The following is a 22,160-nucleotide window of genomic DNA, read 5'->3' on the forward strand; positions in this document are numbered from 1 at the left end:
TTTTTATAATCAGGCCATTTGTTTCCTATTGTTTGAGTTTTATGAGTTCTTGGTGTATTTTGAGTAACAGCCCTTTATCAGATGTGTCTTTTGCAAATATTGTCTCCCACTGTGGTTTCTTATTCTCTTGACAATTACTTTCACAGAGCAGAAGTTTTTAATTTAAAAAAATTCCAACTTATCAATTATTTCTTTCATGGATTTTGCCTTGGTATTCTATCTAAAAAGTCACTGCTATACTCAAGGTCATCTAGGTTTTCTCCAATGTTATCTTCCAGGAGTTTTATAGTTTTGAATGTTACAGTTAGGTCTGTGATTCATTTGAGGGAATTTTTGTGAAGGGTGTAAGGCCTGTGTCTAAATTTATTTTTTTGCATGTGGATGTAGAGTTGTTCCAGGACCATTTGTTGAAACAACTATCTTTGCCTCATTGTATTGCCTTGCTCCTTTGTCAAAGATCCATAGACCCATTGACTATATTTATGTGGATCTATTTCTGCACCCTCTATTCTATTCCATTGATCTATTTGTCTATTCTTTTGCCAGTACACACTGTCCTGACTCCTGTAGCATTACAGTAAGTCAGGTATTACCAGTCTTCCAACTTTGTTCTTCTCCTTCAATACCGTGTTGGCTGTTCTACGTCTTTTGCCTCTCTATAAACTTTAGAATCCATTTATTGATATCCACAATATAACTCACTGGGATTTTGATTGGGATTGTATTGCATCTGTAGATCAAGTTGGGAAGAACTGACATCTTGACAATATTGAGTCTTTAACCATGAACACAGAATATCTCTCCAATTACATAGTTTTTCTTTGATTTCCTTCATCAGATTATTGTAGTTTTCCTCATATAGGTCTTGTACATATTTTGTTAGACTTATACCTAAGTATTTCATTTTGGGAGGGCTAATGTAAATGGTGTTATTTTTAATCTCAAATTCCATTTGTTCATTGCTGGCATATAGGACAGCGATTGACTTTTGTAAATTAACCTTGTATCCTGCAATCTTGCTAAAATAGCTTATTTGTTTCAAGAGTTGTTGTTTTCTTTTTGTCAATTTTTTCAGATTTTCTACATAGATAATCATGTCATATATAAAGAAAGACAATTTTATATCTTCCTTCCCAATATGTATACCTTTTAACTCCTTTTCTTAACTGCATTGTGAAGGACTTCCAGTACGATGCTGAAAAGGAGTGGTGTGATGGGACATCCTTGCCTAGTTCCTGATCTTTGTGGGGAAGCTTTGAGTTTCTCACTATTAATTATGATGTTAGCTATAGGTTTTTTGTAGATGTTCTTTATTAAGTTAGGAAAGTTCCCCTCTAGTCCTACTTTACTGAGAGTTTTTATCATTAATGTATTTTGGTAGGGCTTTGTTTTGTCCCCTAGAGTGTCCTTGTGCTCAGAGAGAATGCAGGCCCACAATGGGCTTTTAACAATCACCTCAGGAACAAACAGGTGCAGGGTGTAGAGAAGTGTCCAGCAGAGAGAGAGAGAGACTTGCCACAGCAATGTTCTGGAGTAGGCAAGAGAAGTGGTATCCCAAGACAGAAGGCAGGGATAACAATCCATCCACAAGAAAGGGAGGAAGGAACAGTGAGGGGTGCAGGTGTCAGGACATGGGTAGCTGTGGTGGGAGCAAGTGGAAGTTTTCTTTTTTTATTTTCCCTGTGAAAGAGGAGGCCACACTGTTAGCTGAGAATCTAGAACCTTGGTGTGAAAGGTGGGGCCCCAGGACTAAGGGGGCAGGTTCTGGAATGGGGAGAAAGAGAGTGGTTCTGGGGCTAGTGCCCCAAGCTTGGAAGCATGACCCGGAGTGAGAGGGGTCTGTAAGGCCACTTGGCAGAGGGCTGAGTAGCAGAGTGCTGCAACTCGGCTCAGGGATCCGTGTCTTTTAATGTTTTCTCCGTGTGTGCTCAGGAGGGCTAGGGTGGGCTCACGAGGCAAGTGGCAAGGGATCTCTCTGCCCTAGCACCTGCCTAGGGCTCCAGGGATGGCTCTGAAGGGCTATCTATGGTTTCTGCTGGCTGGATACTCACCCTGGGAGGCACTGGTGCCACAGCAGCCTTCCATGGGGTCAGGGGCCAGAGTCCCCTCCCTTGGGTGATTTTTCTGCTCTGCCACCTCCAGCAACCCACTCTCTTCAGAGAATTCTACTCAGGCCACATGGATCCAAAGTTAAATGCATAAGTGCATGAATAAATAAGTGATCAACAGCTCCATTCTTCCCCCAAGCAGGAAAGCCAGTGCCATCATATCCTGGGGCATCAGACAATATTTATGGACAGGTTCATGGACAGCCTGACACACCTACCTCCACATCTACAAAAGCACAGAACTCAGTCATGGGAGGGTGGAGGCTCTCAGGACATGGGCCTGATGGGGAGACAAAAGCCCCATCTCTAAGAAATGGACAAAGGGGGCAGGATCCCCATCCTGAGAGTGTTAGCAAGACCTTAGCTGAAATCTTCCCTCTGCATGAGCCTTCCCTCTGCATGATGCTCAAGCAAAGGTTGGTCTTTCTAGCCTAGTCTTGTGAGGGTAAGAATGAAGAAGATTGAACCAGACCCATGTTTTGGCACAGGGAATGGAGGGCTGCAGGCCATTCAATGTTGGCATCAGCTCTACCAGTCTCTCCCCATTTGGGCCTCAGAGCCCTCTGTCATCTAGAATTCTGCAATAGCTCTTGCACCTGGCATGCACACTCACAGTTTAAATGGAGTAGATAGCCCCATTTCTCAGAGTAGAGAAGCTAGGCTGAGAGAGGTCAAGTTGCCTGCTTCGAGTCACACAGCAAGTACAGGGGGACATGTCCATTTAAATCCAGGCCAACCTGGCTCATATCCAACACTGAAACTCCATGTCAGAGATGTTTCATAGACATCTCTGGATCCTCAGCGCAGGACGTCTCCACCTCCCCTGAAGGGAGAGTCCAGCAGGGCCCATGGCACTCTTTTTTTTCTTTTTAATTAAAATGTATTGGGGTGACAATGGTTAGTAAAATTACATAGGTTTCAGGTATACAATTCTGTAATACATCATCTATATATCACATTCTGTATTCACCACCCAGAGTCAGTTCTTCCATCACTTATATTTGACCCTGTTTACTCTCATCTACCACCCTCCCTCCCCCTTACCCTCTGCTAACTGAATTACTGCCATTTGCAACAAAATGGATGGATCTTGAGATTATTATGCTAAGTGAAAGAAGTCACACAGAAAAAGTCAAGAGCCACATAATTTCACTGACATGTGGGATATAAAACTGACAGCAACAAAGGAACAAAACAAACAAATAAACAAAAACTCACGGTATTCTTAAAAGACTTTGTGCCTTTGGAGAGAAACTCAGGTCCATTCATAAGGCATCTTTGTCAGGCCAGGGCACGATAGCACCACAGTTCCCAGGGGTGCTACTCCCCAAAGGCGGCTTGGCTGCCTGCCTCCCTCAGTGGCCTCTTCTCTCAAGCCCTGCTCCCCACGCAGTCAGGATGTTTTGAGAATTAAATGAGATGATGTTCGGGAAAGCACTGAGCACAGCACCTGGCACCAGAAGGCACCGGATGAACAGTCATTTTCATTATTATTGTTGAGTGCCAAGTCTTAGCAAAATGTCACGCCACTTCTAGAGAAATAAAGGCACCCGGTGACACCATGGGCAGCTGAATTCACCACCAGGGTATGCATTTTGCTGAAGCCCCCAAATATTCTGATGCCTGTCAGGAGCCAAGGGAGGGGGCCACAGACACCCAGGATCTTCAGGCCACACAGCATCAGGCCAGGGCATGACAGTGGTTCATTGATGCACCAGCCATCTCCAGGGGGACACTGCCTGGCAGCCCAGGGAGGGGGCCGTGGCTGGGAGGCTGGCAGGAGTGAACCCAGCTCCCTGCCTCCAACAACATTGAGCTTGCAGGGAAACCCAGACACCTGAGGAGCCTACCCTCAGCCTGGGCTGCTAAAATAGAATATTTTTTTTAAAAAAAGAAAAAGTCAGGATACAAGGCAGCTTATTCAGCTTGATCATGTGTAATGGGTTGAATAATGGCCCTCCAAAAATTTTCCACCTGGAACCTGTGAATGTGACTTTATTTACCATATTTTGCCTTGTATAATGTGCACCTTTTTTGACCAAATTTGTGAGGGAAACATAAGGATGTGCGTTATACATGGGTAGTAACAATTCCATATCTATATAAACATTTTTAATTCTTTTATTTATGCTTATGAGCTAAAAGTGTAACTCTAGAAATCAATAATGATATCCATATACAAAATAATACCATGGAATACAATAATCGCTTTTGTTGAACTTACGAGGAACTTGCAATGACGAAGAGTTCTTGGCCTTCTATGATGCATAAATATCCTAAATTTATTGCCAGTACATAAAATTTCTTGTACCATAATATATTAAAAATAAATGCTAAAAGTCCTTTATAAAACAAAAAACAAGTGTAAACAAATAAAAATTTGAATTAAAAAGTTAAAATGAAAGATTTTTTTCCCTGAAAGTTTTGGCCAAAAACGTGGGTGCACATTATATACAGCAAGATAGGGTAGATAAAAGGTCTTTGCAGATACAATTAACTTAAGGATCTGCAGATGAGATCATTCTGGTTTAGTATGGGCCCAAAAATCCAATGACAAGTGTCTTTATAAGAGAAGACGGAGACACAGACAAAGGGAGAAGAAGGCTATGTGAAGACAGAGACAGAGATTAGAAGGATGTGTCTACAAGCCAAGGAACACCAAGGATTGCCAGCAGCCACAGAAGCCAAGAGAAAGGCATGGAACAATTCTCCCTCAGAGCCTCCAGTAGGAAGAAACCTTGCCGACATCTTGATTTCAGACTTCTGACCTCCGGAATTGAGAGATAATAAATCGGTGCTGTTTTGAGCCACCCAGTTTATGGTCATTGGTTATGGCAGCCAAGGGAAACTACTACATGGCCCGATTTGCTCCTCACCATCCCACCTCTGTTTCTTTTCTGGACCTAACTGATTGCCACCCCAGAATGCTGCCCCAGTGCTTCTTCCACACCCCAGACAAAATGTCAAGTGTATGGATTCATTCAACCCTTTTCTCCTGGAGTTCCCATTTCACAGATGAGGAAACTGAGACCACAGGCTCATCAAGTCACAGTTCCCAGGGGTGCTACTCCCCAACCACACCCTGTCTACCTGACCTTGATCTGTGGCAGAACAAGTGGAGAACCCCTGGGGCCCACCCAGCTGCAGCTGGTCCTGAGGCCGCCAAAAGGGCAGCTGGGTCAGGACGGGGCCCAGAGCCAGGTCACCTGGCCCTGGAGCTTCAGGGCCAGGGCATCTGCTGTAGGATCAGGGCCAGGTCCCAAGGCTGCCTCTGAGGCTGGGGCTGCCAGGGCCAGCAGAGGAAAGAAAGAGGGCAGCCAGGGTCTGTTCCTTTAAGCAGCCCCCAAGGAGGGGCTGGGCCACTCTGCGACTGCCCCAGGGACTTCTGGGGGCACCCCCGCCAGTGGTCCTGAAGGCTCCCAGGACCCAGGACAAGGGAGTCTGGCTGCCCCAGCCACACAGGTGCTGCTGACAGCTTGAGGCCCAGCAGGCCAAGGTAATGGACATGGCTGTGCCTCCGGCCTACAAAGCAGAGGGTGGGGGAGCAGGGAGAGAGGAAGCTCCCTGCCCTGCCCTGCCCTGCCCACAGAACCAAAGCCAAAAGGTGATGAGAAAATGGATGCTCAGATGGGAGTCTGGTGTTTCACGTCCATTTCACAAATAGGGAAATGGAAGAAGAGCACCAGGGGTGATTAACACTTCTCTCAACTTAGTCTATCAGATCCTTTCCAACCAGGGACCCTTGGTGGAGCAAGGCAGGGACTGTCTGTCTGATTTGGCTCAAACCAGGTTAAAGGAATGACAGGGTGGTGGGCACCTGAGATGGAGAAGCTCAGAGATGAATCCGAGGTGACCAGTTCCCCCAAACAGAGGCCTTCTCCCCATCTGAAGACCATAAAGGAGCAAGTAATGGAGATGAGTATCTTCGTGGCAGCTCTTATTTGTTTACACTGCACTGAGTGGCAGCTGGATTGGCTCAGTGGTCCCTGAGGGTTGCTCCAGGGTCAGGGAGCTTGACTGCAGCAGGATGACTTCCCCGCAGGGGGCTGGGCTGGGGGCTGTGCTATTGGGGGGATTAAAAAATGTATATTCCTAGGCTCTATCCCAGACCCTCCAAACCAGAATTTTTGGGGGTGGGGGCCAAGAGATCTCGACTGTTCACTTCAGGGGTCTGAGGAAGGAGGTGCCCTGGCAACAATTCAGCACCTCTCCCGGGGCTCAAATGAGCCAATTCTACAATTTCAGGCTCTCCATCTCAAAGAGGCTACGCCTTCACGATTCAAAGAATCCATGACCTGTGCACTTTGGTGGCTCTATGCATTCAAAGGCTTCATAGCCGAGAGTCTATGACCTGGAGAGTCTGTGGTGCAGCCTCAACCTGGTGCCCACCAAGGGAGAGAGGACGAAGTCCCTGGGTCCAGACTGCTGGGGCACCAACAGGGGCAGCACAGGTGGAGTGATCCCATGGGGGGTAAAAAGAAAGGCAGAGAAGAGAAAGGGAGTTATAGATGTTGGCATGTTTACATAGCTATATTCATATGTTTGCATAAGCAGTCAATCCAGAAGTTTCTCTAATGATGGGCACTTCAAGAACATAAAGCGGTGAGGTGGAGACAGGGTTTGTTTAAACCCTTACAATTGTTTAATGGTTTACCATGAACATGTAACAATCATTATTAAAAATTGTAATAATTAACAAAAGAATATGATGAAGCCTGTACTTCCTTATGAATTTGTTTACTTGTTTCTTTTCTCCTCCCCACCTATCCAGACATCAGCCCCCAGTTTTGGCAAGGGGCACAGCACATGTGCTCAGAAGCTAATTGCTGAAAACGTGAAGGACAAGTGAGACCTCTCTGAGAAGGGAAGGGAGAGGCCGGCAAGACAAGAGATTCCCAGGTGCTGGTCCCGAAAGTAGTGTGTCAGGGGGGTTCCCAGGTCCTGTCCACACCCTGCTTCCACAACGCCCACTTTTGGACCCCTCACCTGCCCCGGAATCCCAGCACCCTCAGGAACCCCAGGAGTCCATCTGCCTCTGCCCTCCATGTGACTCAGCCAGGCCCCACACACTCTGGGTCTTGCCAAGTTCTAGTCCCATGAAGGGATGGGGCCAGCCTCCTGCAGCCCTCCTCAGTCCTCCTTGGACCCCCACAGGCCTGAGTGAAAGCCTGGCCTGGCCTGGGCCTGGAACCAAGAGCCCAGAGGCATACAGTTGGGGGGCGGGGTGGAGTGGCACGGCAGCTACCACCCAGAACACCAGCTGCTGGCAGTGATTAATTCTTTATTTAAGTGCTGGAGAATTGTAGGGATGCAGTGGCCAGCTCAGGGGGCTCAGGCTGCAGCTGGAAGGGGAGGGAGGTGGGCAGGGGCTGGGAGCCACACAGCCCCCACTTCCGACCTCCCCTGCCCTTGATCTTTTAGCCTTTCCATCACACAGACACACAGACACACAAAACATACACATAGCTCAGCACCTCCCCATCTCCACAGGCTCCTTCCTCCCAGCCCCAGCTTCCTAAGTAAGTCTCCAAACAACTTTGAGAAGGCTTGGAGGGCGCAGAGGGTCTCCTCCGCTGCCCGCAACCTTGCTTCTAAGTAAGAAGTCATGCCACTTCTGGCTGTGACTGTCCCTCTCTGGGCCTCAGACTGCCCACTCCCACAGTGAGATGTCATGTTGTACCCTTCCCCCAGCACACTCCCTCACAGGGTGGGGACGACAGGTCAGAGGCTGGTAAAAGCCGTGAGTGAGTTGGACACAATTCTGGTTCTCATGTCCAAAGGTTCTCTCTGGTCCTTTTTTGGCCCCAGAAGTGAGCCTCAAGAGACAGTGCCCTGCCAGGGTCGCATCCACCAGAGAGGCCCAGCCAGCACTTGGTGGAACCCAGCAGCCCTGGCCAGGGCTCGGATTCTTGGAACCTGTCTGCTCAAGTAAGCCCTGTGAGAGGCGACAGGAAGATCAGGAGCAAATGGAAAGGGGAAGCATGTAGGTTCTTTTTAAAGTGGGAAGTTGCTATGGTTGAAAATGGCAAATATTAAAAAAAAATTTAACCTGGGTGTTATATTCAAAAAGGGATTGGCCAGGGGAGGTAAAACACACTGACACAAAATACAAATGGCCAATGGACACCTGAAAATGCTTAACTGGCAAAGGTGGGGACACTGAGCCCTGAGCCACCCCAGTCCCCCGGGGTGGGAGGGCAGATGAGACTTAAGAGGCGCAACTTCCTGTGCCTCAGTTTGCCCAGATCTGCAATGGAAAGAGCTTCTGCCCCTTGAAGGGGTGTGGTGGGGACATTCTAAGCTGGAAGTAGGCCAAGTGCCAGGGACACAGCAGACTCAGAGCTTGAAGCAGGTGAGGTCACAGAAAGAGCTCAACACAGAGTAGGGGCCTTAAATAAATGCGAATTCCCTCCCCCTCACACAGACAGAGGGCAGGCCAAGAGCTCAGAGCCAAGGTCTGAATGTCAGGCCCAACAAGCTCTATGATTCTGGGACAGTGATGTCACCTCTCTGAGGCTCAGTTTTCTCATCTGCAGAATGGGGCAATAATTCTGGCTACCACTGCTACTGAGCACTCACTATGTGTTGGGCACCATGTATGGAAACTGAGCACCTGTATACACTGGGCACTGCTGTAGCACTGTGGGCATTGTTGTGAGCAAACCGGACCAAAACCCATGCACCTGGGGAGCTTACATTCCAGGGGGAACAGGCAGTAAGCAAGATAAGCAAATAAAATATAACGTGGCAGGTGGCATTAAGTTCTACAGAAGAAAAAAGCAGGATAGGGACTGCAGAAAAAGGGAGGCCACCTTGTTATCCAGAACAGCCAGGAGAAGCCTCATGGAGGAGGTGCCATTTGGGTAAGACCTGAAGGAGGTGAGGGAAGGGGCTGAGTGGAGATCTGGGGGAGAGTGCTTCAGGCAAAGGGAGCAGCAAGCAAAGGCCCTGGGGCAGGAGCAGACCTGGTGTGTTGGAGGCACAGTAAGAAGGGAGGTGAGGGATGGCCTGACAGGCTGTGCAGAGTCTTGTGGACTGACCGCAGTGAGGAGTGTGCTGTTTATTCTGGGTGACAGGGGAGCCATGGGAGGGTCCTGAGCCCAGGGCTGTTCCGAGACTAAAGCACCCAGAGTGTATCAAGTACATATTTGGTGCTTAAGCGACCACGACCGGGGGTGGCACTGGCAAAAGTGTCCACTCTAAGAGCTTTTTTTTTTTTTTTTAACTCCCTAGCCCCTCTCCAAGCCTGAGTCCTCCAGAGAGGCCCAGACCACTGGTGAGCAGAGGAGGGAGAGGCTTCAGCTGCCCCAGGAGGTGAAAGAGCTCAGTCCAAACTAATGGGGAGGTGGCCCCAGGAGGATCTAGGAGGCCCCTTCTACTGAGTCTGTGGCAGCATTAATGCACAGCCACAGCAGACCTGCTCCCTGAGGCCACTAAAAAGGGGGCTTCCACTGCTATCTGGCCATGCAAACAGAACTGTGTCCAGTGCTACAAAAGGCCAGTTAGGGGCTGGACCAGGGGTCCCTAAGGTCCCCGCAGCCTCTCACTGCCTCTACAACTGCCATTTCAGCAGCCAGGCAGGAAGACCTGAGCTGTGGCACATCAGGGAGCTGGTGGAGGAAGTGGGTAGGGAAGGGGGTATAGAGGACACAGCAGGAGCAGGCGGCCTGTGTTTGAGGCCCTCTTTTTCTGCAGCAAATCACCTATCCTCTGTGGGTCTCACTTTCCTTACATGTCAAAGGGAAGGCTGGACTGGAATGACGAATTCCCAAGGCTCTGGCACCACCAATACTCACATCCCACTCCTTCATGGAGCCCCCTTTACACACCCCTATTTCTGTTGAGACCCCATGCCCAGAGGCACACAAAGAGGCTCACATTTCTACTCTCCCATCCTGTGTGCTCTCAGCAGGCTCCCCAGCTGGGGTTTCAATCTCACTTCACAGATGATAAACTGAGGCCCAAGAGGAGAAGTGACTCAGCCACAGTCACACCAGAAGCCTTGCCCGCCCTAGCTGTCTGCCCGGAAGTCTCCTCCTAAATGCTAAGATCCTTGAGGGCAGGAGCCAGGTCTCCATTTATTCAACACTGGTTTATTAAGCATCTTCTGTACGCCAGACACTGCACTGGGGCCCAGCTAAGCATTGGGGTGCCAGGGCCACACCCCAAGAGCTCACAGTCACCCCAGAGTTCACGACCAGCCACAACTCATGCCAGCACAGCAAGGCCCCATTGTGGCCTCTGTAGCCAAAGAAAGCAGCCCAGACACGGACCAACTAACATTTTCTGAGCACCTACTGCATCTCAGGCCTTCACTAGGTCCCAGGGATACAGCAACCTGGGAGTTGCACTAGGGCCTGTGTAGGACCAGCCCGGGGTGGAGGGGTGTCAGGAGGGGATGCCATGTCATTCTGGCGGTCCCACAGCCAACCTGGCACACAAAGGCACCTGGCGGGGTGTCTGTGGAATGAGGGAAGATACAGCTGTCTCTGGGAGAGTTCCAGGGTTCTGGAAGCGAGGGGCGTAGGTTCCAGTCCCTCCCAGGGCCTCAAATCTCCCATCTGTACAATGGAGCGAAAGCCACCCTCTGCACTGGCAGACCATTAGGAAACTAAATCAGCTGGCATAGAGCTGGGTCCTCAGCCAGGGCCCAGCAAGGGCTCCAATCCTGCCCTCGGCACCAGCTCCTCTGGAAAGCCTGCCTGCTTTGATGCAGCCCCCCAACTCCACCCCAAAGCTCTTCTGAAGCCTCTAGCCTCCCTGCCCAGCCCATTGCCCAGTTTCAGGCTGGCTTTCATCTTCAGCCCTTTCTGTCTCCCTATCATGCTGCCAATTCCCCTGGTGCAGCCATCCCTTGGGACTAAGCCCACACACCAACCACACCTTCCAAGTGTGGACCTAGCTTCCACTCCTCCTACTGCCCACAAGTTGCCTTCCTCCCAGCCTCTCCTCTGTGCCAGCCCGTGGCAGTGCTCCAGTTGCAGGCCCCAGGGGAGAGGCAGGTGTGCCCATGTGTTGCTCAAAGCAAAGCCCTGGCGGGAACCCAGCAACAAACACCAGCTGCACCTGTGAGAGGGTGGCCAAGCCCAGAGCTGGGCCTGGAAGCAGCAGGACTGAGGGTGGGCATCAGGTGGCCTCTGAGGGAGCACCAGCACCCTTCAACCTGGGACCAGGCAAGGGCCACAGAGGTTGCCGAGAGTGACGATGCAGTTGCTTCCACTCCAGACGTGTGCCAAGGCCTCTGGATGCCATGCTATAGCCCAAGGCACAGAGGCCTAGTCAGGCCAGGGCAAACTGCCCCCAGGCAGAACCAGTCCCAGTGCTGCAGAGTGCTGCTGTCCGTTACTATTATAACTACTGCCATTGCCATTATTATTAGTTCACTGCCACAGGGCCACCAATGTTACCTTGTCCTGCTTTGGGGGCAAAGCAAACTTGAAGGAAGGGGTGCCTTGGCCCTGGGACAGGAGCCTGGCAGGGAAGAACTAGGTGGGGGCTTCTGCTCAAACCCTTGACTTGCTGTGGGGCTTTGGACAAGACTCTGCCCTTCTCTGGGTACCTCTTCCTCCCAGCACAGCACAGCTCACTGAACATCCCTCCACCAGGCACTCATCTAGAGGGGCTCCCTCCTGAGCAAACTCAAAGCCCTACGGGGGTCTGATGTGGCAGTTGGTCATGGGGGGCTACAGGATGGGCTGACAAACTCAGGCTCTGCCCCTTCCCCCAAGAGAAAGGTCATCCCCTTCAGGGTCGGGGAGGCGGTTCTGCTGTGCCCTCACAGGGAGAGAGGGACAAGGAGGTGGTGGGGGACTTGGAGTTAGTTGACTGCCAAGTCTGTGTCAACACCTAGTATTTAGAGCGCCCACTGTATACACTCAGTAGTGCTCCAGTGGAGAAGAGGGACCTTCCCTGTTGTAAAGCACACTGGAGCCCCCTTTTTTGTCCCCAGGTGTGCTCAAGCAAGCCCCTGCTCCTCTGCACCCTGCTCTCCCTCATGGGTCCTGGACCCACGTGATGGGAGCCCTTCCAAGGTCTCCCTCTTGGAACTGCCAAACTCCAGTCCCCTGGCTGCAGGGGAGGGGCCACCAGAAAGCCTTAGACTTTGCTGAGGAGTCTTAGAGTCCCAGCATGGGACAGGGATGCTCTTCTCAGAACAGAAGAGGTAATACTCCACAAAAAGACTATGAGCTTCCTGTGGCAGTGCCCAGGGCTGGGATCTTCTCGCTTACTCTCTGGCCACATGGCGGTGGTCCAGGGTCTGGAGCAACCTAGCACAAGGTGAGACTGGGTTTGGGGGGCAGGATAGCTTTCCTTTGGCACTTCAGGGAGGGGGTGAGGGGTAGGATGGAAGGCATTATAATGCCTTCTGGGTTGGCACCTTTGAGGAGGCGGCCGCTGATTTCAGAGGCTTGAGGATGCCTCTGTGCTCCAGGGAGATGGAGCCTGTGAACCCGGGTTCCGGGATGTGGATCTGGGGAGCAGGAGGTCCCCACCACTTTATTCCAGGGCTCTGGCCTGGGCAGAGGGAGGAAACAAGGAAGTAGAAATGGTCACAGGTAGCACAGCACTCAGGATGGGCATGCCCTCTAAGAAATGGGGAGCAAGTGGCCCCAGGTCCCAGCAAGTACAGGCTGTAGGGAGGCAGAAGAACCTCCCAGGATGGAAGACCACCTCCAAAGAAACAATTTCCCGTGACCTCCCTCCCATTCCGAACACAGGTTTTAAGGTATTCACATGACTTGTGCACATTCCATCCAAACAGGCAACACAGACACCTCCTTGGGCTTCAGCTCGCCTTTGAACTCCCCTCCCAGGAGCTCCCCACCCCAGTTGCCTTCCAGGGAGCCCTGCCTTCCCCATCTGCCCTCCCTCCCCCCATCTCCCTCCTCCCTCTCCCCTCTCCAGGACATCCAGAGCAGAAGTGAGCACGTGGGGGGAGGGACCCGGCCCTGAAACGCAGGGGGGCTTCTTAGCTGCAGGGCCATCTCCTCCGCGGTCAAGGCCCATTTCTAAAAGCAAGAAGCTCCGGCTGGAGTCGTCGGCTCGCTGGCTAGCGGAGAACACCATTTCTAGAATATTTTTACTCCACTAGAGCACAGAAAGTGAGAAAGCGAAACGACTCCAAGGATCCGCAGATCTCGGGCCTGCGGGCCGCTGGTAGACGGCGCCCTCATCCGCCCCCCACCCTGATCCCGGGATCTCCGGGAAGGTCACGCTTAGGGCTGATGCCGCGCGGGAAAGTGTCTCCCCACGCTCCCTCTCGAGCCCCCTCGTGCAAGTCGGCCAGAAGGAAACGAAGGCGCCTCAAAGTTTCCCGGAGCGCCCCCAGGACGAAGGTTAGCAATGAGCAAAGTTCCTTGGTGGCTTAGCCGGAGACATGGCAGAGGAAGAAAAAAGCTTGTAGTCAGCATTTCCTCCAATGGCTCACCAAGAGAGAGAGAAAAAAAAAAAAAAACGAGAGGGAAGAAAACCCTCCCGCGTCACCTTCCCTGTTGCTGCACCATCTCAAGCTCACTCCGGGCCGGGAAGGGGCCTGCGGGGAGCTGGAGCCGGGCCCCCGGGGTCCGTGCGCCGGGCGGCCGCGCACTTACCTCGGTCAGTGCCCCGGGCGCGGCGCGCTCCGCGTCCTCCGAGCTCCGGGCGGCCGTTCCTGGCCCCGGCCGCCGCCGCGCTGGCTGCATCGCCGCTGCCGCCTCAGGGCAACACCCAGGAGCGCTCCATGCCGAGGGGCGCGTTGGTCCCGGGCGCCGATCGCCCCGGTACAGCCACGGATCGGGAGAGCGCGCCTGGACGGCGCCCCCGGGCGCGGGGCGCTCTGTCCGGCCCGCGCGGCTAGAGTCCGTCCTTCGGTTGGGCTGTGAGCGTGGCCGGCGCACCCCCTCCCCCGCCGGCTGTTATCTGATCCCGGGCAGGCCCGGCGCGCTCCCCACGCCCCGGCGCTCCGCACCGCCCCGCGCCTCCTTGCCGGCTCTGGTCGCACCAGCCCCCTCGATCCTGGCTCCGGTTCCCAGGGAGGCGGTGGCAGCGGCCAGGCCCAGGGAAGGCGGTGAGAGAAGGATGGAGGGCGAGGTGGCGGCGGGAGTCTGAGGCTCGGCTCGCACCCAGCTCCGCGCCCCGCTGCTACCAGAACCCAGCTCGGCAACTCCTCTAACTCTCCACCGAGAGCACGCCCGCCCCGCGCCGCGCGGCTGCTGCCCCCGCCCTCCCGGGCGCTGGCCTAGCTATGCGCCTCCCCAGCCCAGGGATGCCCCCTCCACACAACCACCAGCCACTTGAGCACTGGCGCGCGAGCGCGCGCGCGTGTGTGTGTGTGTGTGCGCGCGCACACACACACACACACACACACACAGAGAGGCATGTCCTCCAGGGACACAAGCACACACAGGTGCATGGAGAGTGCACACACAGGCAAAGGAATCTTGCACACAGCCAGCACACAAGTTCAGGCGTCTGTATCCACATGCGCAAAATGCGTGCCCTGACATCCATGATGGTTGCAGGTGCACAGGTGCATACACACTCATAAGTACACATGCAGGGTAGTGTCTGCACATATGCAAATGTGCACACAGATCTTGGCTTGTACATTCGCACTGGATCTTTTCCCCTTGCACACCAGGCATGCACATTCATATGCACACATCATCACCCCCTCTTTAATAGCATTTTCCCCTCCCATCTTGTGCTCTGTTTGGCTTCTCCCATCTCCTGCTTTCTCCTCTGTGCTCCTCCCCCTGCTCTCCCTCTTTGCAGACCTGAATCCCATGTGACCCTCTTCTCTTGCTACCCCTGCCTCCGGAGGTTCAGGCTTTTTTCCCAGCCTGTCCCCATGAGCCCTGCCCTCCCAACCTCCTGGGGCCTATTGTCTAGGTCTCAGATCTCTCAGCCTCCTGCAGGGCCCAGGCGTTTCATCCTGGCAGACAGACCTGCCTAGCTGGGCCTTGGCCCAGGGAGACCCCATTTTATCACCAATCTGACCCCATGCTCAACCTTGGGGCCACAGAATTGAGCTAAGGAGGCAGGTCTGTGCTTGGAGCACAACCCTGAAAGCGCTCCCTGGTCCCCTCAGCCTCTAGTTCCCTTTTTAATGTGAAATATAATTATGTGTCTGCACAGCAGGGAGACTGGCTGCAGGATTCTAACTGAGGAGGATGGCTCTCTGGCCAACGCCCAGATTGCTGGCAGCTCAGATAGAGCTGTCTGCAGGCCCTACCAGCCTCAGGCTCCTGCTCCAGGCACCTGGCCCCAGCAGCTAGCTAGTAGATGTCTCCTGGCCTAGGCCACCCAGAGAGTTCACCAACCTCATGCTGTCTAGGGTTTGAACCCTACCACCTCCACTGATGGGCTGTGAAGGCAGGTAACTTCAGCTCTCCAGGCCACACTTTCACATCATCAAGTGGAGGTAGTGAGTGAGATTTCCTACCTCCTAGAGCTGCAGTGAGGATTCAGTGAGTGCAGAGTCTACCCAGAGTGCCTAGCACAGCTATGATTGGGGGGGGGGGGAGCACTCAATACACACAAGGCTCTGTATTAAGGACCTGGCTAGAATTATTTCATTGTCACTACGACCCTCTGGGGTCACTGGCCCTATTTTACAGGTAAAAAAACTGAGGCTCAGAGAGGGGTGGTCACTTGCCTGTCACAGAGCTATTGAAGATGGAGGCAGGTCTTAGAGCCAGGTCTGTTCTACCCCACCCCCAAAGAGAGCTCTTCCCTCTTGCCAGGGACAGCTACCTAGGGCTCAGTGGAGAGAAGGATATCCCAAGAGATTCCAGCCTAACACCTCTACATTGCCCCTGACTGGCACACAGTGTCCTGGTTTCTTCCTCCTCCTTGGAGACCCACCTCCCAGGGGACCAAAAGCTTCAGGAAACCTTTCCTCCTTCTCCCTCAAAGTGACCAAGGAGGGAAGTGACTCAGCTTCCCACCCTACCCTGCCCCGTTTTCTAGAACACAGAGGGCACAGTTCCACCCCAGAAGGAATGGGCCCCAAGACATCCCTCCTGTGACGACCTATCATGGGCCCCCAGAGGAGCCAGCTGCATCCCCTCAGCTGGGAGACCAGGTCTTGGCTGGGTAAAGGACAGGAACACTGGGGATACTTCTGTGTCTAGGAGTCTAACAGCTCCTAGGATGAGCAGGTGAGCCCAGGGCATCCTCAACCTTAACCCCCCTACACACACATAGCCCCCACCCTGCTGCTCACCAAGAGGGCCAGTGGAAGGCAAGCCAGACCTTCTCCCTAGAGCCATTCCCTAGAACCATTATCAGACCCCTTTCACAGAAACAGAAAGTGTCTTGTCCAAGATCACCCAGCAAAGAATGTCCTTGCAGAGGTTAAGGCCTGACTCCCCAGGCCACTGCTCTTTAGGCTCCACATCCCACCCTCCTGACCCACCTGCTACGTCTGAATTCTCAATCATAATCACATCCCCTGAGCAGCTGTTATGGGCCCTGGACACATGGCCCTTTGCAGGACTATGTGGGGTGCCAGCCTCTCAATGGGGAGCACGCCCATGTGCCAGATGCAGGGACTAAGGCACAGAGGGGTAGGGATGTGCACTGGTGTCTCTCTAACCAGTTCACACACCTACCTACCCCAGGGTTTCCTGTCTGTGAGCAGAGGGGCTCACCACCCTCCAGAGAACAGTCCACAGCCACTCTGCCCTCTACTGTTGAGGGGAGGCTGAGCAGGGCGAGGTGGGAGGGGACTCTGGACATGTCCCTAGCCCCCTAGCCGAGGTCCCACTCTGTCAAATGGGGGTTATAGTAATAGCCACAACAATAAGGATAATAATACCTCTCCTGAGGCCACAGCAGAAGCCGATGAGATGAAAAGGAGTTCGATGTCCCCCACGCAGTAGGAGTTCTAGCAACATACATACCTTCCCAACCCTTTTCCACTGTGTCCCTGTACCCAGCTTCCTCTTAAACTAAAATTCTCTTTCTTCTCCTCCAGGGTGGGGCCCAGGCCCTCTCAGCCTTGGGCCTGGCACATAATAACTACTCAGAAAACAGTTGCTGACCTAGGTATCCTCAGAGCCACAGGCTGGGAGGCCAAATAGCCCCTCAGCCTGTTTGGAACCATTCCTTCATTTGAGGAAAGAAAAGCCCCAACAGGGGAGTTGCTTCCAAGGCCACAAAGCTGTCAGTGTGGAGGGGACGCCCTGTTAGATGGAGTTTGCTGGTCCAAATGGGCAGCAGGTTCAAAGCTGCTGTCTCTTATAATATTCATGTTTCAATATGACAATGCCGATGCATTTTCAGTCATAAATTAATCATTGATTGAGATGTGAAAACCAGATAGTCCCTCACTGGTGTCTCTTTGTCTGGCCCCACAGGCAGCTATACCAGTGTGCCCCAGAATCCTCCCAGGGCTTCAATGGCCACCTTCTCCCAGGAGTCCACCCAGATTTCTCCAACCCCACCTAGATTTTACTCTAGCTGTGGTCTCTGAGTCAGGAGACCCTTGAAACATAAAATGGGCTTATGGCATGTCCAGTTCAAACTCTCCCAGGGCAGACGTGAGACCCAAAGTCTCTGAGTCCCAGGACCTGCCTGGCTTCATCTCGCCCCGCTCTCTTGGCATTCCTGTTCCAGATATATTGGCCCACCATCCAGGCCCTCACAGGCCACCAGCTTACTTCTGTTGCTGGGCTCTTTCCCCAAACGGCTCTTCATTCAGGGGCTGCTCAGACAGCACCTTTTGAAAAATGTCCACTGGGGTCTCCCATGGCCTGTTTTACTTCCTTCCCATACTGGCCACTCTCTGAAGCATCTCATTTACTGTTGGTCTCCTCTGAGGCATGTTGGCTCTGTTAAGGGCAAGGAATCATTTGTCCAGAGTGTACATAGCTAGGGCTCAGCACGCAGTGGGCCCGTTGTGAATCTGCAGAATGAAAACAAATAAGCACAGGATGGAGAGACCCAGGAGATCACAGGTCGGCTCTCAGCAGAAGCCTTGCATCCTCCTCCAGGCAGGTGTCCAGGGTTTGGGGCTTACCCTGCCTCTTACCTCCACCCTCGTAAGGTGGAGGTGTATGTATTTCTGTAAGCTGGTCCAGTATATGCATTTCTGGTGGGATGCACAAAACCCTGCCCGGAAGTCAAGAGGTGCAGGGTTGCATTCCACCAATGCCCAGAGGGAGGGAGAGGCCTCTGATCACTCCGGCAGTGAGTGGCATAGCACAGTTTGGGCCTGGGAGTCCTGCTGTTAGCCCAGTCCCTTCCCTCCACTCCATTTTCCCCAAGAATAACAACAACGATGGTAACAATGGATGATGCTAATTTTATATTTGGCCTGTGCGAAGCTCCAGGTTACATGCCCATTACATGAACTCATGATGAAGGATGATGTATTTGCTCCAGTTGATAGGCAGATAGATGCCAGCCCATTTGGTAGATGAAGAAACGATGCCCAGATGGGTCTAAGGTCTTGCAGTGAAAGTAATTGCCTGGGAGGACGTGAGCTGCCAAACCTTGGTGGCCCTTTGTCAGTAGTGCTGCGAAGGGGTGCTCCCTCAAGGCCACATACCCCTCCCTGTCCCCAGGTGCCCACAGGCCCCTGGCTTACACTGTGGCATTGATCTGAGGAGAGCAGAACTTCAGGAATGGCTGCCGGCCCTGGAAACAGGACACTGAGTCCCTCCCACCCTGTCAGGATGTAGGCATTGATCACTCAGCCTGGAGCTGGCCAGCTGACTTATTTCCTCATGCACAGGCTCTGACAGCCACCCCGCTGCCTTCACCCTTCCTCCCAGACTCCCCTGGTGCTTCATCTGTCAGGAGGATGGGCTGATGGTGGCCAAGGGGCAGCAATGGGGCTGAAGGCCAACACTTTAGGCCCCAGGCCATCCGACCTCTCCTGGGTATCTGGAGTTTTCTGTCCTGTCTGCACAGCTTTAAAAGCATCAGTGGTCCATGTCCTCCCATTGGTTAGGCCCTTCTTTTGGGAACCTTGCTTTTGGGGGACTCATCACCTGTATCCCATACTCTCTATCATGTGCTTCCACGGGGGCTGGGACCATCCCCAGGGACTAGGAGTAGGCAACTGACCCAGGCCTGGCTGTGGGTTTTAATGTGAGTGGTTGAGGAATGGACATTTGATTGAAGCCAACCAATGAGGACCGGCCCTAGGACTTTGGCTGGATCTGCTGGAAAAGGAGCTCCATTTCTCAGGGGCTGCTGGAAACTCCTTTGCCCTTACATAGGCTGAACCCACCTGAGACTAGACCCATCCAGAGGAGAGCAGAGCTGAGATGTTGAGAGAAACAAGATTCCAGACATGCTCTTTTGGGGCCCTTAGATCCAACCTTGGACTTTTGAGTTTTGCAACCTAAACAATCCCTTGTCTAACTTCAGAGATTTTTGAGATGGGTTCTAATACTCTTCTCCATGCCCTCAAGGGGCTGCTGGTGGCGGTGGTGGACGTAAAAAGGACTCCAAAATGTCCCTGAGACCTCCTGAATCTCTTCCAAGCCCCTCTCTAACAGGGGGTACGTGAGAACTGCCTTGCAGAACTGTGTGGGGAATAAATGCTGTGGCATGACGCAGCCAAGGTCATCTTCTGCCTCCCTTCTTTTTCACTTCCTCCCTTCCTCTAAAGGGACAGAGCTCCCAGGAAGGCGGGCAAGGCCTGCAGGCCCCAGGATGACAGGCAATAAAGGGAAGGAGGGAAGTCACTTCAGACTCTCTCACAGTTAAAAATAGCTTCCACCAAGGAGGCCTCCCAGCTGGGATAATCGGGCCAATTACCCAGCCCCCCTCCACTCCAGTGGGCACTGCCTGCCTCCTCCCTGCGATCCCCACTGAGATCCCTATGTGGGACCATCACTCCAGGGATGCAGCCTCTGCCCCCAGCACCTGCCCCATGACCAACCCCTTACCTTTTCTTCTCACAAGGGGGCAGGGCTGGAGCTCTCAATCTCAGTCTCCTCTTCTATGAAATGGGCTTGACTCTGAAACAGAATGAGGTAGATCTCTAAGGTCTGATAATGGAAAGTTAATTGGCCAAGACACACTGTCTCCCCTCTCTACCGGCCGAAAAAGAATCAAGAGGCAGAATAGGGCCTAGTATGTGATCCTATTTATTTTAAGAAAAACTACAGATATATTTGCATTAGCAAAGCAAAACATCTGGAACTTTGGAGATGAAACTGCTAGTGGTGTGTCTTCCTGAAAGGGTACCTTTCTCCTCAGTCACTTTTGTGTGTAGGCAAATGTCTACACCTGCTTCCAGAGTGCTCTGAACTCAGGTCCACCTGGTCAGATCCCTGACCCTTCCTTCACTCATGCAGCCAATGGAGACTTCAGCAGGAACTCAGCCTCCCTCCTTGTCCTCTGCTTGGTGGGTTGTGAGGAATGAGAGTATGGGCTCATGTTACACGTGGGCACTTCCCACAGCTTCAGGGCTTCTGAAGTTTGTACAAAAAGCAATTTTTTAAGTCCAGCTATCTTGTTATTATAATAAAGCCTGACGACCTGGAGACAGGGTAGACAAGGCTTTCTGGTGTCCTGAGGTCCATTTCTAGGAATCATGGCAGAAGCTCCTATTTATAGGAATGCCTGCAGCCTGGGCTATTCACAAGAATGGGAGCAAGGAGAAAGGGGACTAGATTTCAGGGTCGTCGGTTTTTGCTTTCTGCATCCAGGCCTCAGTTTCATCAGCTGTAGAACAGACACGCTGCTCCTCTAATACAGTGCCCGGTGCCTAGGAGGCCCTGGGGTTGTTCATTGCACAAATCAGTGGCTGATATGTGAGAAGGGCCCAGGAGAACCACAGGTGCACATTGGGTGCTCAATGAAGAGGCCTTGTCCTGGATCCCAGCCTGGATCCCACTCCTCCTCTGGGCACCTACAGCCTCCTGGGCTGCCCCATCACAGCTCTCCGGAGTCACTGTCTCTCTCCAATCCTGCCTTTCCTCAGACTAAGGGCTCCTTGAGGGCTAAGGTGGCGTCTCTGGTCTCCCTTCTCTAGCACATCCCACCTCCTGCCTGCATCTCCCTCTCCACCCCAATCAGCACCACCTCCAGCCTGGAGCACCTCCCTGACCACATCTAAACCATGAACTTTCAACCACAATCTGGTGACAGCTGGCCAAGTTAAGAAGACACAGCTCTTTAACCCGGGAATTCTATTGGGTTGTCCGAAAAGTCATGATGCATTTTTGCAACAAAAAACAGAAAAATACGTCATGACTTTTCCAACAACCCAACAGGTCTAGGAATTTATCCCATGAGATGCTTACACATTGGTAGCAAGACGTAAGTCCAAAGTTACTCAATTTGCAATAGTAACAACCTGCACAGCATTCCCAGGGGCGGTGAACCCAGCACCATACATCAGTGCATCTGTGAGGAAGTGAGGACCCAGACTCCCTGAGAACAGGCATCTGACCTGTCTGGCCCCATGAGAATGCTTAGTAGGTGCTCAATAAATATTTGTTGAATGATTCTAATGGGGAAAGTTATCTAAGACATAGTGAAAAAGCACAGGGCAGAAGAGACGGTACTGGATGCCATCACTGGGATTTTTAAAAAAAGCAGAATATGTATGCACCCATGTGCTTTTGGTAGAATGTTCTGGAAAGAGACACTGGAAGCTGGCTGCCAGGAGGAGAACTGGGAAGTTAGGGGAAGCAGGAGGGAGGTGAGCTGTTTGTATCTTTATAGCATGTTCAAGGATTCCATGTGTTCCCAACATTAATTAATTTTTAAAATAACCCAAAGCTGTTGGAAGGAGACTGGGAGGCTGATCCAGAAAGCCCCAGGCCCCTCTGCCTGTCCTGAACGCTTCCCTTCCTGCTCCGGACTCCCTGTGGAGCTGCCCAACCCCATCCTGTCTGTGGTGATTAATAAACACTCTATGATGACCTGAATCACAGAAACCCCTGGGGGACAGCCTTGCTCTGTGCCATGGACCAGGAGGATTTACTGGCAGGAAGGGCCGGCGCGGCTCCCCCAGCAGGGCTATAGGGTCCATATGACCATGCCTTTACCTACTCTGTCCCCTTGGCTGGCTGAGCACTCTTCCTACTTGCATCTCTGACTATT

The 22,160-nt window shown here is 52.5% G+C and overlaps 1 protein-coding gene across 3 annotated transcripts in view; it reads right to left on the reverse strand.

The window, feature by feature from the left end:
* Positions 1-14,228, reverse strand: part of KCNJ12 (potassium inwardly rectifying channel subfamily J member 12) — a 44,347-nt gene extending 30,119 nt beyond the window's left edge. For all 3 annotated transcript variants that reach the window (XM_019656748.1, XM_019656747.1, XM_019656746.1), the window contains exon 1: positions 13,700-14,228. The gene's annotated coding sequence lies outside the window, so the exon portion shown is untranslated. The remainder of the gene's footprint in view (positions 1-13,699) is intronic.
* Positions 14,229-22,160: the final 7,932 nt, after the last annotated feature.

This window comes from Hipposideros armiger, unplaced genomic scaffold, assembly GCF_001890085.2.
Source record: "Hipposideros armiger isolate ML-2016 unplaced genomic scaffold, ASM189008v1 scaffold_264, whole genome shotgun sequence".
Lineage (NCBI taxonomy): Eukaryota > Metazoa > Chordata > Mammalia > Chiroptera > Hipposideridae > Hipposideros > Hipposideros armiger.